This window comes from Canis lupus, chromosome 1, assembly GCF_011100685.1.
Source record: "Canis lupus familiaris isolate Mischka breed German Shepherd chromosome 1, alternate assembly UU_Cfam_GSD_1.0, whole genome shotgun sequence".
In the NCBI taxonomy this organism is placed as follows: Eukaryota; Metazoa; Chordata; class Mammalia; order Carnivora; family Canidae; genus Canis; species Canis lupus.
Genome location: NC_049222.1, coordinates 89,318,942 through 89,333,062, shown reverse-complemented (window position 1 = coordinate 89,333,062; position 14,121 = coordinate 89,318,942). Strand labels below are relative to the sequence as shown.

Sequence of the window (14,121 nt, the reverse complement as noted above, 5' to 3'; positions counted from 1 at the left end):
GAAGAGCCTGGGCGGCGGGCGGGCGGGGCCTGCAGCCTCCCCGCGCCGCGGCCGCCGCCGTGCAGACTGCTCTCTCCGCGCCTCGCTCCGACTCCGGCGCGCACGGCGCGGGGACCCAGCCGGGGACCCGGACCCGGACCCGGACCCGGACCCGGACCCGGACCCGGCCCCAGCCCCAGCCCAGCCCGGGGGGCGCCGCTGCTCCTCCCGCCCCGGGGCTCCGGCCGCCGTTCGCTGCTCGCTGCGGACGGAGGACTGGCGGGGAGGGAAGGGGAAAGCGGGGACACGCGCGCGCACACACACACACACTCGCCGCGGCGCGCGCATTGCACACTCGCAGCCGCGCGCCCCCGCCGAGGCGCGTCCCGGGCGAGTTTGGCCCCGCGGCTCCGGCCCGGCACCTGCCGGCTCCCCCGCCGCGCCGCGCCCCGCCCCCGCCCGCCGCCCCCCGACCCCTCCCGCCTCGCCCGCACCGAGCTCCCGGCGCCGCGGGGAGGCAACTACATCCAGAGAACTTGCAGACTGTGGCGCAACTGGTCTCGACGGCGGAGGCGCCCGAATGCTGCCCGGGTGAGGTAAGTTTCCTGCGCGTCCCCGGCCCCTCCCCCGGGACCCTGCCCCCCACCCCGCGGGGGCTCGGGGGCTCGGGGGCTCCGCGTCCTGGGGAGCCCCGGACGTCTCCCCACCCTCGCGCTGCGTCCGCGTGGGTGCTGGGGCCGGGCGGGGGGGTCGCGTGTGGCCACCGAAGTGGGACCTCCATCCGCGGGGGCCGCGAGCACCCCCAGCCCCCGCCCCCGCCGCGGCCGCGTGACCCCCGGGGACCCCTCTGGGTCACTTAGGCGGGAGCTCCCTCCCCTTTCCAGGGGAGCCAGCTGAGTTTTGCAGCTGCCGGAGGGAGAGCTCTCCCACCACCCTCCCCCGGCAGTAAACTGAGGCGAACTTGCGAGGCGCCCCTGGGATCTCGAGAGGGGCTGGCGAGTCGGCGTTCTGGTCGTTTCTGGCGCCGAAGCCGGATTGCACAGGTGCGCTACGGTTGCAACCCAAATGCAGCAGCCGACTTCTGCGTTTCCCCTGGTTCTCTCCCCGAGCCGGGTCCGCGTGACGCTTCGGCGGCGGGGGGGGCAAGGGGCATGAGAATGCCGGGGTTCCACTCGCCAGGCCGGAGCCCGGAGTCGCCCAAACAGAAGACAACAAATGTCGGCTTATCTCTCGTCTATGCAGATGAGCCTGTTGTGTTCCTCATCCCCCAAGCTCACTTGTCTCTGGTGCCCGCCCGGCGTGGCTGGGTAGAAACCTGTTCCGGAGAAGTTGTTTGGATAGGCTGATGAATTCTTTCATCTGATCTACCGAAATCTGGGCTCTTAACAAGAAAATGCTAGTCACTCGGATGCTTTTTGAAAGGCAGAGTGTTGCAGACCCCAAATGCCCAACCATCCCCTCCCCAGTCTTTGCAGGACCTTTTCAGCCTCCCAGAGGCCCTGGCTTTAAGGCGAATGACCCTTGCTTGGTTGGGCCTGAGGATATGTTAGTCTCCTGCAAAGAAAAAAAAAGAAGCCATCTCCCCATTTGCACTCTTGAGCGTGGCTTTGGGGGAACCTCTCTTGCCCTTCGGGTGAAAATCATCCATCCAGACTTTTCTGTTGTTCTGTGGAAAGGCTGAAGTGTTCTGCAGTTGTTGGAGAAAAGCCCGAGCGTTGGTTTCATTACCCCTCTAATGTGATGAAGTAAAATAGTGCTCATGGAAGCTTTAGTCAGAACATTTCCAGCTGAAAGGAGGCCCTGGGAAAAAAAAATCTTTCTCAGCCAAGTCCATGCCAGTGGCACGTTGAGTAAGCATCATGCATGGACTCTGAGCTGAGGGGAATGGTGCATTCCAGGTACAATGATGGGAGTGGAGACAGCAGCACCCAGGAGAAAGCTGTGAAATCTGAGACTCTTGAATAATAATAGCATCTCAGTTGAGAAAGAAAACTGTTAAGGACTGAATGGTAAAACCACACTATATTTTTGCCCAAATTAAGGAGACTAGAGGGATCTCATAATAATACCTTGCACTTGAATCAATGCCTTGTTATTTGTGAATGCTTTTCAACGCTCTCATTAAATTCTGACCATTTCCGAGGGAGGCAGGGCAAAGATTATTAACCACATACTCAGAGGAGGAACACGCGGCTCCCAGATTCAGGGACTACTTGTCAGGGTAGTAAGTGGCTGGAATTAGAGTCAGCAGGCAGCTTCTCTGAAATACCCCCACCAACCCCCCGGCACCGCCCAGTGCTGTTTTGTACTTGTGGAAGGTTTCACAATAGGCCACACTGTTTCTGCATTTATTGTGGTCTGCTGTGTCTCACTGTGGATCACTGTTCTCATTTCACAGACGAGCAAACTGAGGTTTAGACAGGGATGAGAGTTTTCCTTGGTATCCTGTCTAAGCTAGTGGAGGTTACAAGACTAGAACTCAGAGCTCTTGACGTCCAGTCCATGGCTTTGCAGATTATGCTGTTGTCTTGCTTCTGATGGCAATGAGGAGATGTGCTGGGTCTTGCAACACCCTAGGGACTGTTAAGCATGCCTGCTGGTGACGGGAGTTCTAGTTCTGGCACCCTGTTTGACTGTATGACCCCCGGGCCACATCATATCAACTTTGAGCCTCAGGTGTCCCATATATAAAACAAGAGACTCATAATCAATTATCTTCCACTTTCTAGTTTCAGCATTCTGTTTAACTGATTATCTATTCCACTTGTAATTTATTCCCCCTTCCCCTAGTCAATTCCCCCCCCCCCGGCCCCCCGTAGTGAAGGGAAAACATTTGCAGAGCACTTTAGCTTAGCATTTGTATTGTTCAGCATTATTATTTGACTTGGAAATCTCCTGATGGGCTGATCTACTCCAAAATACATGTCAAGATTCACTTAAATATCCCAGCCAACTCATAGCTTTAATTTTTTTTTTTTTTTTTAGATTTGGAGTTTGTAAATAGTAATACTCAATAAATTGCTGTTGAAGGAAGGAGATGAATGAAGTCACTCTTAAGGAAAACACAGGCTGTAAAACAAAGCATCTCATCATGTAAATTCCCAGCACCTGCTCACCCATAAGGTGATTTACCTACAAGAGGTGCCCCTCCTGAATCTGGCAGGTACAGATGCCTGTTGTTGCACGCCTTCCTGAACGCATCATATAAAGAAGAGTTTTTCTCCATGTAGACAGTAACATTCCTAGAAATTAACTTGTGCCCTTTTAGGAAAGAGTCTTGAGATGGAGAAACCAACCTCTTCCCCCCCCCCCCCCTTGAATGAATTTCAAGCAACTGCTAATACTGGCTGGTGGTTTCAGAGAGGAAACCTAATTAACGAAACCGACCTAGTTTCTGTTCCCCATTAAGGGTCCTCTTTCCATCCCTCCTTCCCATAGACACAAAAGTTATGTTTTTATTTTCAGAAGAGGGATGATGAAAAATTATAATGGTTCTTAAATATTATTAACAGATCCAGCCATTGGGGTCGAAGTTTGTCTTTGAGATAAAGACATTAAATATGAAATAGTTCAGAGACCTGTGCCCCTTTTATGGGTAACACAGCTGAGGCATCGAGAGGTGAATTGGGTTGCTCGGGGTCACACAGAAGTTTCGCAGGAAGAGTAGGGCTAATGTGGAATTCTTAAGAAGGTTGTGCCCGGAGCTCATGGTGAAGGTACATTTTGACTTTTAGTAATCATAGAGGTTAATGGAAAACTCCTGTTTACTGATAAGTATTAGTGAAACATCATAATTTTAGATGAGTTAGTATTTATATTTTTGCATTTTCTTATCCAGGCAGATACCATTAAAGGGAAAATTCCTGTTTTCCTCTATCCACTTTGATTATTTTGACTTACATGTATCACCAGACTCAGAATTAATATTTTGTTCCAACCAGTGTGTGGAGAAAGGGAACCATTTGAATAGAAATACAAATGTATGGTGGTTTTCCAAGGTTCTTTTCCTGGTAAATAAAGCCAGAAGCCAAAGGTGGCATTGCCATACATCCGGTAAAGTCATAAATATGTATAAATTTCATTTGCATTTTCATTTTGCTTGTACTTTAGTTAAATGGTGAGTCAGAACATTTGGTATCCTGGAAAAAAATACATTTTTTTTTTTTTTTTTTTTACTATGGCTAGAACCTTCATTAGCTACACTGTAAAACATCAAGTCCTAAATGTATTTGTTGCAGGAATGTGTTCTTTGTATCGAATATATTAACTGGAGTTGGAAGGACTCTTTTCTTTAAGAAACTGCCCAGTTAGAATTGTACATTATGTAGCTCATCTGTTCATTTGTGGGCTTCTTTATGGCTATGCTAAATGTCAGGTGAGTCAGAGAGGGAGCAAACCTAGCCTTCTGTTTTAATATTTTTCTTAAAAAAAAAAAAAAAACCCTCTAAACTAAACATGATGAAATTTTTGAAATAGTGTAAACAGCTGGCTGCCATTGATGAAGTACTTTGTGCAGCCAGGTTCTGTTCCTGTATAAAAGATGAGGCTCAATTATATCTATTATATATCAATTATATCTATTTCTCTCTAGTTTCACCAGAGATATATCAAGGAGATGGTGATATAGGAAAACACAAGAACCCTACTCAGACTGGGTTACTCTTGGGTAATGTGGATTTCAAATATGGGTAATAATTAGGACATGGTACCATGTTTACTCAGTGGTGAGTGCGTGGGCATTATTTTTAAGTTAAAACCTGTCCTTGAATGGGCAACTGCCTGAAGTGTGTGTTCCTCCTATAGAAAGTCCTCTGTGTTGTTAGTGGGACTGCATAAACAGCAGATGTGCAGTATGTTTTGGGGAGTTCTTGGGTGTGTGAGTTCTTGAGACTTGTTTTCTCTAAGGGTTTTAGAAAGTCACTTGTAAAATTGTGATGAACTGTAAAGCATTGAGTGGACGTATTGCTCCACTAAATCCGGGTGTGTGTATTTTTCAAGTGGTTCTTCAGTTGGACTTGCAAGTACCGGAAGCCTGGAAAGTGTAATTACCTTGAATTGGAACTAAAGTCATGGGATGAAAGACAGAACTGTAAAAAAATTTTTTTGTAAGAAAGAGGTGGTACTTAAGCCTTGGCATCCTGGGATGCTGAGCAAAGGGATTTAGGAGGCAGATATAGTTAGAGCCAGAAAAATCTATTTCTTAGCTTGACAGACTGGCACAAGTGATCCAGTAGGGTCAATATATTGGGTAGTGGGTTTTCAACATCTAATACAGACTTTCTTCTTTCTTTTCCTTTTTCAACCACACCCACGAATCCTGATCTCTGGATCTTTGGTCATAACATTTATTGATCAAGTAAGGAAACAAGAGCAGCAAAAACAAAGCAAAACAAAACAAAACAAAAAACAATGCTGTGAGGGTGCCTGGGTGGCTCAGTAGGCTAAGCATTTGCCTTCAGCTCAGGTCATGATCCCAGGGTCCTGGGATCCAGTCCTGCATCCGGCCCCTGCTCAGTGACGAGTCTGCTTCTCCCTCTGCCCCTCCCGCCTGCTAGGTCCTCACTCTCTCTCTCATGTAAGTAAAAGCTTTTTTTAGAAAAAAACAAAAAACAAAAAAAAACAAACAATACTGTGACCCACTTGAGGGAGCAGTAAACATAGGTAGTTAGCTAATATTTGCCAATGGGAAAGGTTAGGCATCCTGTTTTATTTATCTTTATATTCTTGGAACTTAGCTTTATGGCTGGCACATGGTAGGGATTTAATAAATGTGTACTGGGCAATTTATGCATTCAAACAAATAGCACTCACTCTTCAAAACTCTGGGACATTTTGTAATTATTCTAATGATTTTATTATTTTTCAGACCAGTTTAGAAACACCAGTATTTTTTGTTTTTAAAGATTTTATTTATTTATTCATGAGAGAGACACAGAGAGAGGCAGAGACACAGGCAGAGGGAGAAGCAGGCTCTATACAGGGAACCCGATGCAAGACTCGATCCTGGGACCCCAGGAATCACGACCTGAGCCAAAGGAAGATGCTCAACCACTGAGCCACCGAGGTGTCCCAGAAACACCAGTAGTTTTAATACTCGTTAATGGTCCTTCATCTCTCACCATAAATAGGGTTCATTCACCAGACCTCCAACCTTCTTTTAACATGCCTATGAATTATTTTTTAAAAATTTCTTCTTAACAGAAATAATAATCTGAATATAAAATGTGTCATGCCTTTTATTATTTGTAAGTTTCAGATAAACATATTTTTAAAGCACCTGGAGTGGCTTAGTAGTGAGTTTACCTCGAGTACACAGACAAGAATGGACTTTAAGCTTCCCTAAGTTACTCAGTTTAAATGTCGCCTCCTCTGGGGACCTTGGCCTTCTCTGATCATCTAACCTGAAGGGAATCTTCTTCATATGTTTTCTGTACTTATCACAGTGGATACTTATACCTGTATGTATTTCCCTTGTTTTTCTGTCACCCCTCTCCCAACTCACATTCAGCTCTAGAAATTCCTTGAGGGCAGAGGTCATGGTTCTTTCACACTGTTTTTCAAGCGTTTGGCACATAGTAGGTGCCCCGTAAATGTTGGAATGAATGAATGAGTCCCCTCCATCCTGTCAAGACAAACTGGGCCCCCGTTGTTTCACTCAAGTCAAACAGGTTCAGCTATGAAGACAGTTCTTCTGGGGGCACCTGGGTGGCTCAGTGGTTGAGCATCTGCCTTCAAGCTCAAGGCATGATCCCCGCGTCCTGGGATCGAGTCCTGCATCAGGCTTCTTGTGGGGGTTCTACTTCTCCCTCTGTCTATGTCTCTGCCTCTCTCTCTGTGTCTCTCATGAATAAATAAATAAAATATATATTAAAAAAAATAGTTCTTCTAGGCTAGCTGTGGTAGCTCTGTGAGAATGACATCTGAGTCCTGCAGGAGGAGGAAACAGTGCTTGCTTAGGTGAGTATGTGTCATGAGTATGAAGCAGAGTCTCTATTTGGAGAGCCATTCCTTTTTGTTTATTCAAAAATGAGTGGTAGCAAACTAATAAGTAGAACTTATCAAGCATGAAGCAGAACATTCCACAACTGTTAAAATGGAACCTAAAATGACCTAAGTTATAAACATTCGTAGTTCATAATTAAAGACAGGTTGTGGTGACATCGTAGGATGCTTCAGGTAGAAAGTTCCTTGTCTCAGCTGACTTTTCTTTAAGTGTAGGCTACATCACTAGCCCGACCCCAGGGAGGAGGCCAGGACAGTGGTTCTCAGGTGTGGCCCCTGAACAGCATCACCTGAGAACTTATTAAACTATGCATCCAGTACCCTAGGCCAGCTGAATCAGATTCAGGGGGAGTTCAGTAATCTGAGTGTTGGTTTCTAGATGATACTCCTGTCGCCTCAATATTGGCAGGAAGTGTTGATTCTGTTGCTCAAAGTATAAAACCTCTGGAAACACTCAGCATTTCCAGGTGATTCCCGGGTGTGTGGGAAGGGTGCCATCTTCCTGCTTCTCCAGAAATTCTAAGGGAGAAATGAAACCAGTCCTGGCTTCTCTTAAAGCCGTATGGATCATAAGAGAACAAACTCATTGACTGGATTGGGTATCTCGGACTTGAGGTGATCCACCAAAGCTCTTGATGGTCATCGTCCTGCTAAGCGATAGGTCCTCCCAGGACTGAGGTAGACCTGGGTGTGTAGGTGATGAAGGGTAAGACTCTTTGCATAACTTCTGTTTGGGTGTTGCTCCCACAGGATACTGAGTACAGGAATGATTTTATGAGCTGATGGTTGTCTAGGCAGAGGAGACTGTGATGTCCTGGCAGTTTTCAGAGTATTTCAGGTCAGTTCAACCTGCTAGATACTGATGGACCGCTTGGCTAGGACCCTACCAGGAGCTGTGGGGTATGTACGAAGGTCTAAATGTGATCTGGCTTGACTTGGTTGAGAACTTGCTGTATTCCAGGCACTTCGGAAGTGCTGTTCATTCATCTTCACCATGCTCCTGACGGTAGAGGAAATGGAAACCTGTTCAGATTCTAACATGCTCATGAACGCAGCCTATAAGAGGTGGTGCCTGAGATTCTAGTCATGGTTTTTCTGATTTTAAAACCCACGTTCTTTTCACTGCTTCATGTCTTTGCACCACGAAATGTAGTTTGGGAAGAAGAGATTTAGAAGGGAAGACATAAGTGAATCTAAACTTTGTTTCTCTGACCTGGGCCTCTCTGTGAGCTCTAGGTTGTATTATTGCCATTGTGCTTGTACTTGGGTATTCAGAGGCAACTCACAATTGACATGTCTAAGATCAGAAGATGGTTTTTTTTCCTCTGCATACCTGGTCCTCTTGCAGGGTTCCCTTGCTCTCTGGTGGGCACCACTAACCACCAGGCCACATGAGACAGAAACTCAGGGATCATCCTTGAGCCCACGGCATCTCATCCATCCTGCATTTCTGTTGCTTTTTGCTTTCTGAACATCCCCCCATCTGTCTGCTTCTCATTATTTCTATTGATTGCTTCCTAATCTAGCTTCTCAATCCTCTGCTGGATTCTAGCCACAGCCTTCCCGGGATCCTGAGTCCCCTCTGGCCCTCCCCTCATCTGTCACCTGCAGCCAGGGGCAGTGGAGGTGGCCGGAGAGGACCCTAGACCCTGCTGGCCGGATCCTTCCCACCCACATGCATCCAAGCCCTCATGGAAGCAGATGTACCCTGGCCCCTGCAGCTTTCAAGGCTGGTGGCCTTGTGAACAGCATGGCCTCTGAGGACCTGCTCTTCCAAACCAGTCTTTGTACATGGCTTTTTCAGATACTCAGTCACATTTGAGCTGTAAGTAAAGGAGAAGTATCAGTCGGCCTTCCTTCAGCCTGCTGTAACAAAGTACCATGGACTGGATGGCTTCTAAGCAACAGCAGTATATTTCTAACAGTCCTGGAGGCTGCAGTCTGGGGTCAGGGCACCAGCACCCTCGGGTTTTCATGGAGGCCCTTTGCTGGCTCCAGACTGCTGACTTCTCATGGTATCCCCACATGGTGGAAGGAGGATGAGGAGGCCCTCCGAGCTCCCTTTTTTCTAAGGGCACAAATCCTGTTCATAAGCGTCCTGCTGTCAATATCTCATCTCTTTCCAAAGGCCCCACCTCTTAATACCATCGCATTGGGGGTTAGGATTTCCACTTATGAATATTGGGGAGCTTAAGCATTCAGAGCATTGCACAGCCCTTTATGGCTTTCTCAGTGCCCTATTTAAGAACTGCATTCTGTACACAGAGAAAGCCAGTACACAGAGACTTACAAATAACAAATAGATTCAAAAGAAAAGTTGCACGAAAGAATACTTTCACTATACTACATTGAGATGCGCTTTGGTATTTTCAGATATGTTCCTTCCCAATTACAGCCTCTAGCGAACACTGGTCATGATCCACCAAATTGATTATGCTCCCCATGGGAGGGTCCGGGACCTGCACGATTTGGAAAGCACATATCTTATCTGTCCTCTGCTCCCGTGCTGCCTATGTAGGAACTCAGACCAGAGACCTGCATTTATTGGCCAGCTGACCATGACTCCTCAGCCAGGGCTTTTTCTTCTCCTCTGGGTGCATGGAGGGCTGTGAATTGGACGATCCCTTAAAACCCTCCCCCTCTGCTGTATTTTCATTTCTGTCAAGAAATCATGGTAAAGGGACGCCTGGGTGGCTCAGTGGTTGAGCATCGGCCTTCAGCTCAGGGTGTGATCCTGGAGACCCAGGATCGAGTCCCACATTGGGCTCCCTGCATGGAGCCTGCTTCTCCCTCTGCCTGTGTCTCTGCCTCTCTCTCTCTCTCTCTCTTTCTGTGTCTCTCATGAATAAATAAATAAAATATTTAAAAAAAGAAAAAGAAATCATGGTTAAACTTTCAGAGTAAGCATGTGATCCAGCCCAGAGTTGGGGGAATTGTAATAAGGAGGCAGCCCTGTAGGGATAAATAAGTTACAGTGGTGAAACACATCCTTTAAACTGGGGTATGTCTATATTTTTTTCATATGATGCTCACCCTAAAGTTCATACTCACTTATTTTAGCAAGTATCTAAATATTGTGAGAAAAAATGAACTCTACTTTAAAACTATGTTAGGGGGCACCTAGGTGGCTCCGTGGGTTGAGTGTCTGCCTTTGGCCCAGGTCATGATCCTGGGGTCCTTGGATCGAGCCCCAAGTTGGGCTTCCTGCTCAGCTGAAAGTCTGCTTCTCCCTCTGCCTCTGCCCCTCATTCCTCGCTTATGCTTGCTCACTCTCTATCTCAAATAAATAAATAAATAAATAAATAAATAAATAAATAAATAAAATCTTTAATAAATGTTAAGAGCAATTCGCCTTTTTTTTTTTTTTTTCCCTGCCTGAAATTCACTGAGACCTGGAGGTTGCCCATTTGCATTGGCTGTTCAAACCCAAAATGCAGAGGACTTGCACTCAGAGACTCCTGGCTACTCAGAACTTTTGGGGCAGGCTGTTTTACTTCTGGAGTAATTTGCCTGATTGCTAAGGGTTTACTTACTCCTTTAAGAGTCATCATTTATTAAAGCTGCTTTTGCATAGAAAAGTTCCTGAAAAGTTGTCACACCCTTCCCCACCCAATTCTTGGAAAGATTATATAGAACAGAATGTGTCTTTTATGCTCTAAGAAAGTGATAGCTTTTGGGTCTACTCAGGGATGCAAAACTCTTTACCCCTGTACCAACTGGCCCCTCTTTACTAACTTTGAAAATTGCATTTGTCTTCTCTTGATTTTTTTTTTTTTTTTTTTCTGTTAGCCCTATTTCTGTGACTTTCAGCAGTGGTAGCTCCTTCATTCATTGTTTGTTATTGAGAAGCTGTTGTGATCTTGGGGACCAGATAACACCCTAGTAGCTGTCTAAATTGTTTCCCAAATAAATTCATATTATGCATTGAAATTGCTATTTAAAAAAAAGTTTTTCAGGGAGGGCCTTAAGAGTTCTATTTGTAAAGCAAGCAAGCTTTAGTCATTTCTCATTCACTCCGTTTATTGGCCAATAAAATATTTTTCTTATGTCATGTTTCGAGGTGGTTCAGATAAATAAATTGCTACCTTTTTAGCCTGGGATAGTCACGATTTCTTTTTTCTTTTTATAAAATATGTGTTTACTGCATTATGGCATAAAGCACACTTTCATAGACTGTTTCATTTAATTTAAATAGAAGTGTAATTTATGAGTGTGTTGGTGACAGTTTGGTTTTTAATGTTTGATGCCTTTGAAGGTGGGAGGTGGCAAACATATTTCTCTTCCCATTGGAGAAATGGCATTAAAAGTTCCCCCAAGTTTCCCGATGTCCATCTTCCATTAGAAAATGCACTTTAATTCCTGCAATGAAACAAGTAAGGTGAATATGGGAAATTTAACTTTATTTTTTTTTTGAGAAATGTAACCTATTTTATTTTATTTTATATTTTATTTTTTAATTTTATTTATGATAGTCACACACAGAGAGAGAGAGAGGCAAAGACATAGGCAGAGGGAGAAGCAGGCTCCATGCTCCGGGAGCCCGACGTGGGATTTCGATCCTGGGTCTCCAGGATCGCGCCCTGGGCCAAAAAGGCAGGCACCAAACCACTGCGCCACCCAGGGATCCCCGGAAATGTAACCTTTTGAAGGAGTGATGTGAGCCACACTGTTCTTAGGCTTGTGAATGCATTACTTGGAAACAAAAAATCAAGCATTGTTGCTTTAGCGAGCTGTTTTTAAATGATGTCCTTTTACTATTTTTTCCAAGACACATGGTCCAGACAGTAGCGGTTTGCAGGAAATGGAGTAAGTGGCAAGTCTCTCATGCTAAGGGATAAGAGAGAAACATGGCTTTTGTTTATGTTTATAGAAAACAATGGAAATGCAGCTTTTAAGGTTCATGTACAGTTGGGCTCCATTATTTAGTTTTGCAATTTCTCAGAAACTCCCTCTTCAAAGTGGCAGTTTATAAACATAAACATGATGCGTCATTTCATTTTGTGCAAGCTTTATATGAGAAAAAGTCACTTTCCTTGTAAATGAGACGACTTCTAGAAACGTTTTAGAACGGAGTGTCAAGTGGCCTTACAGGTACACCTCTCAGCTTCAGAGATGATGATTAACAGCCTCAATGGTTACATTTTTACTGGTTTCTTCTTTGCCTCCTTCCTGAGAAAGTGGTTTCCCCAGGGGGAGGGACTGTGTTCTGGCCACCACTGTATTCCCAGCACCTACGAGGTTGTCCAGTGCAAAGAGGGTTCTCAATTAACATTGGTTGGATGGACAAATACATGATTTTCTTAAGCCAGAACAGTCTTTCCTTCAAAACTTCCCAGCTAACCTTCCTTTTTATAATGTCAGCATTCTAGCCTCTAGCCTTTCCATTGCTCCGTGTTCTTTTCCCAACCAGCAGCTTTGTTCAAGGCCAGATTTTCCTCCGTGTTTTTTTTTTTTTTTTTTTTTCTCTTTTTTGCATTCCTCGTTTCTTGGCCTGTAGCTTTCAGAGCATTTGAGTACCTCAGGCCTCACTTGGTCCTGGCCACTCATCTGCTCTTGGGATCCCAGCTCTTAACTCTGTAAAAAGTACATCCATGATTCTTACATTATTATAGATTGTATGAGAGATCATAGAGTATATTCTAGGTTGGCATTATAGATCATATTAAATATACTTGAGTTGGTACCTTTTAAGAAACTGAATGTCTCCCTTCCCAAATACTCAATTTGCATCAAAGGTACCCTCATTCTTTTTGCCTCCTTTCAGAATTTTAGCAGATTTTTATTATGCTCATCCTTGTTTCTGTGTAGCTTTCAAGTCCTGAGGACTTAAACATGTTCTTATCTATTCTCATTTATATTTCCTATACGAATGCCTCTTACCTGGCCTACTGTAACAGCTTCCCAAGTGGCTTCCATACTTACCCCTGCCTTTAATCATTCACAGTGCCTGCTGTCAAAGATTATAATTTTGTCACCATCAGGCCCCCAGATGCTTAGATGCTTTACTGTGCCTGAAATCTTGATGTTTTGGTTTGGTCCACAAAACCATCCATAGCCTGACCCTCGCAGACCATTCATTGTCATTCTTGTCACAGTTGTCCTTGTAGAAGTATAACGTGACACCAGGTCCATTTCTTAAATGTGTACTCTGTACCAGGCACAGCACAGAAGACATGAAGTCATGAAGATTTGCAGTGCATTTTGGAGCTGTGTGATCACATGATGAGTAGGGTAGGTGCAGGTGGAAGGAGGTAGGGCTCCAGGGGGTTGCTGGGGCCAGACCATGGACATCTTGTCTGACTTGCTAAGGAGCATGAACTTTTCTTTTATAAGCAATGAGGCAACAACTACTAGATTTTCATGGACAGGTGTTGAGCTCCTGTTTTACGTTATATCAGCAACATTGGGCTATAGTTTGAGAGATGAGTGTGGGGAAGGGATTGGAGATGGGGATTAGAGGGTGGGCGTGGTTAGTTACAGGAGAGATGAGGACCTGATTAAGGTAGTGAGGATGGGGCCAGAGTGAACAGATTGGACATTTAGGAGGGAGAATTTACAGGACTGGGCGACCACTTGTGTGTGAATTTTGAGGGAACAGGAGTAGTAGGAAGATGGTTGTCTCTGGCTTTTGGCTTGAATGACTGCAGAGATGGGGGAGTGATGGTCAACAGAGTACTGAGAAGAGGCCGCATCTATGCGGAGGCTGTGGCAGGAGGGCTGTGATGATGAACCTGGTATTGAACATGTATTTGAGATACCTGTGGGATGTCAGGGTGGAGGGTGGCTGTCAGGAGAGAGGTCTATGATGGAAATAATGGCCGTGATGGTCCTTGGCTATGGGCAGTGATTCAGGTGATGGGAGTGGATGACACTGAGATTGAGTAGAACACCCAGGCAAGAGGGCCTACAAGGAAGCTATACAAATGTGGCTGTAAGGAGAGAGCCCCAGTATAGAGACAGGGTTACGATGTCTCACCAGTGTCTAAAGCCATGGGATGAAATGAGACTTTACAAGAAGGGTTAATAGACAAAGAAAAGAAAATGTCTGAGAACCAGCATCATTCCCTCCTCTTCCTTTACAATTTATTTCTGTATACCTTGGCTTATTACATTTGTTCTTATTGAATCTTACATTTTCTT

At 45.4% G+C, this 14,121-nt stretch overlaps 1 protein-coding gene across 2 annotated transcripts in view; it reads left to right on the top strand.

Moving 5' to 3' along the window:
* Positions 1-460: 460 nt before the first annotated feature.
* The window catches only part of PIP5K1B (phosphatidylinositol-4-phosphate 5-kinase type 1 beta), a 299,484-nt gene continuing 285,823 nt past the window's right edge, over positions 461-14,121 (top strand). Inside the window, exon 1 of one of the 2 annotated variants that reach the window (XM_038527142.1) lies at positions 461-575. The gene's annotated coding sequence lies outside the window, so the exon portion shown is untranslated. The remainder of the gene's footprint in view (positions 576-14,121) is intronic. The other variant, XM_038527137.1, reaches the window with a different exon arrangement.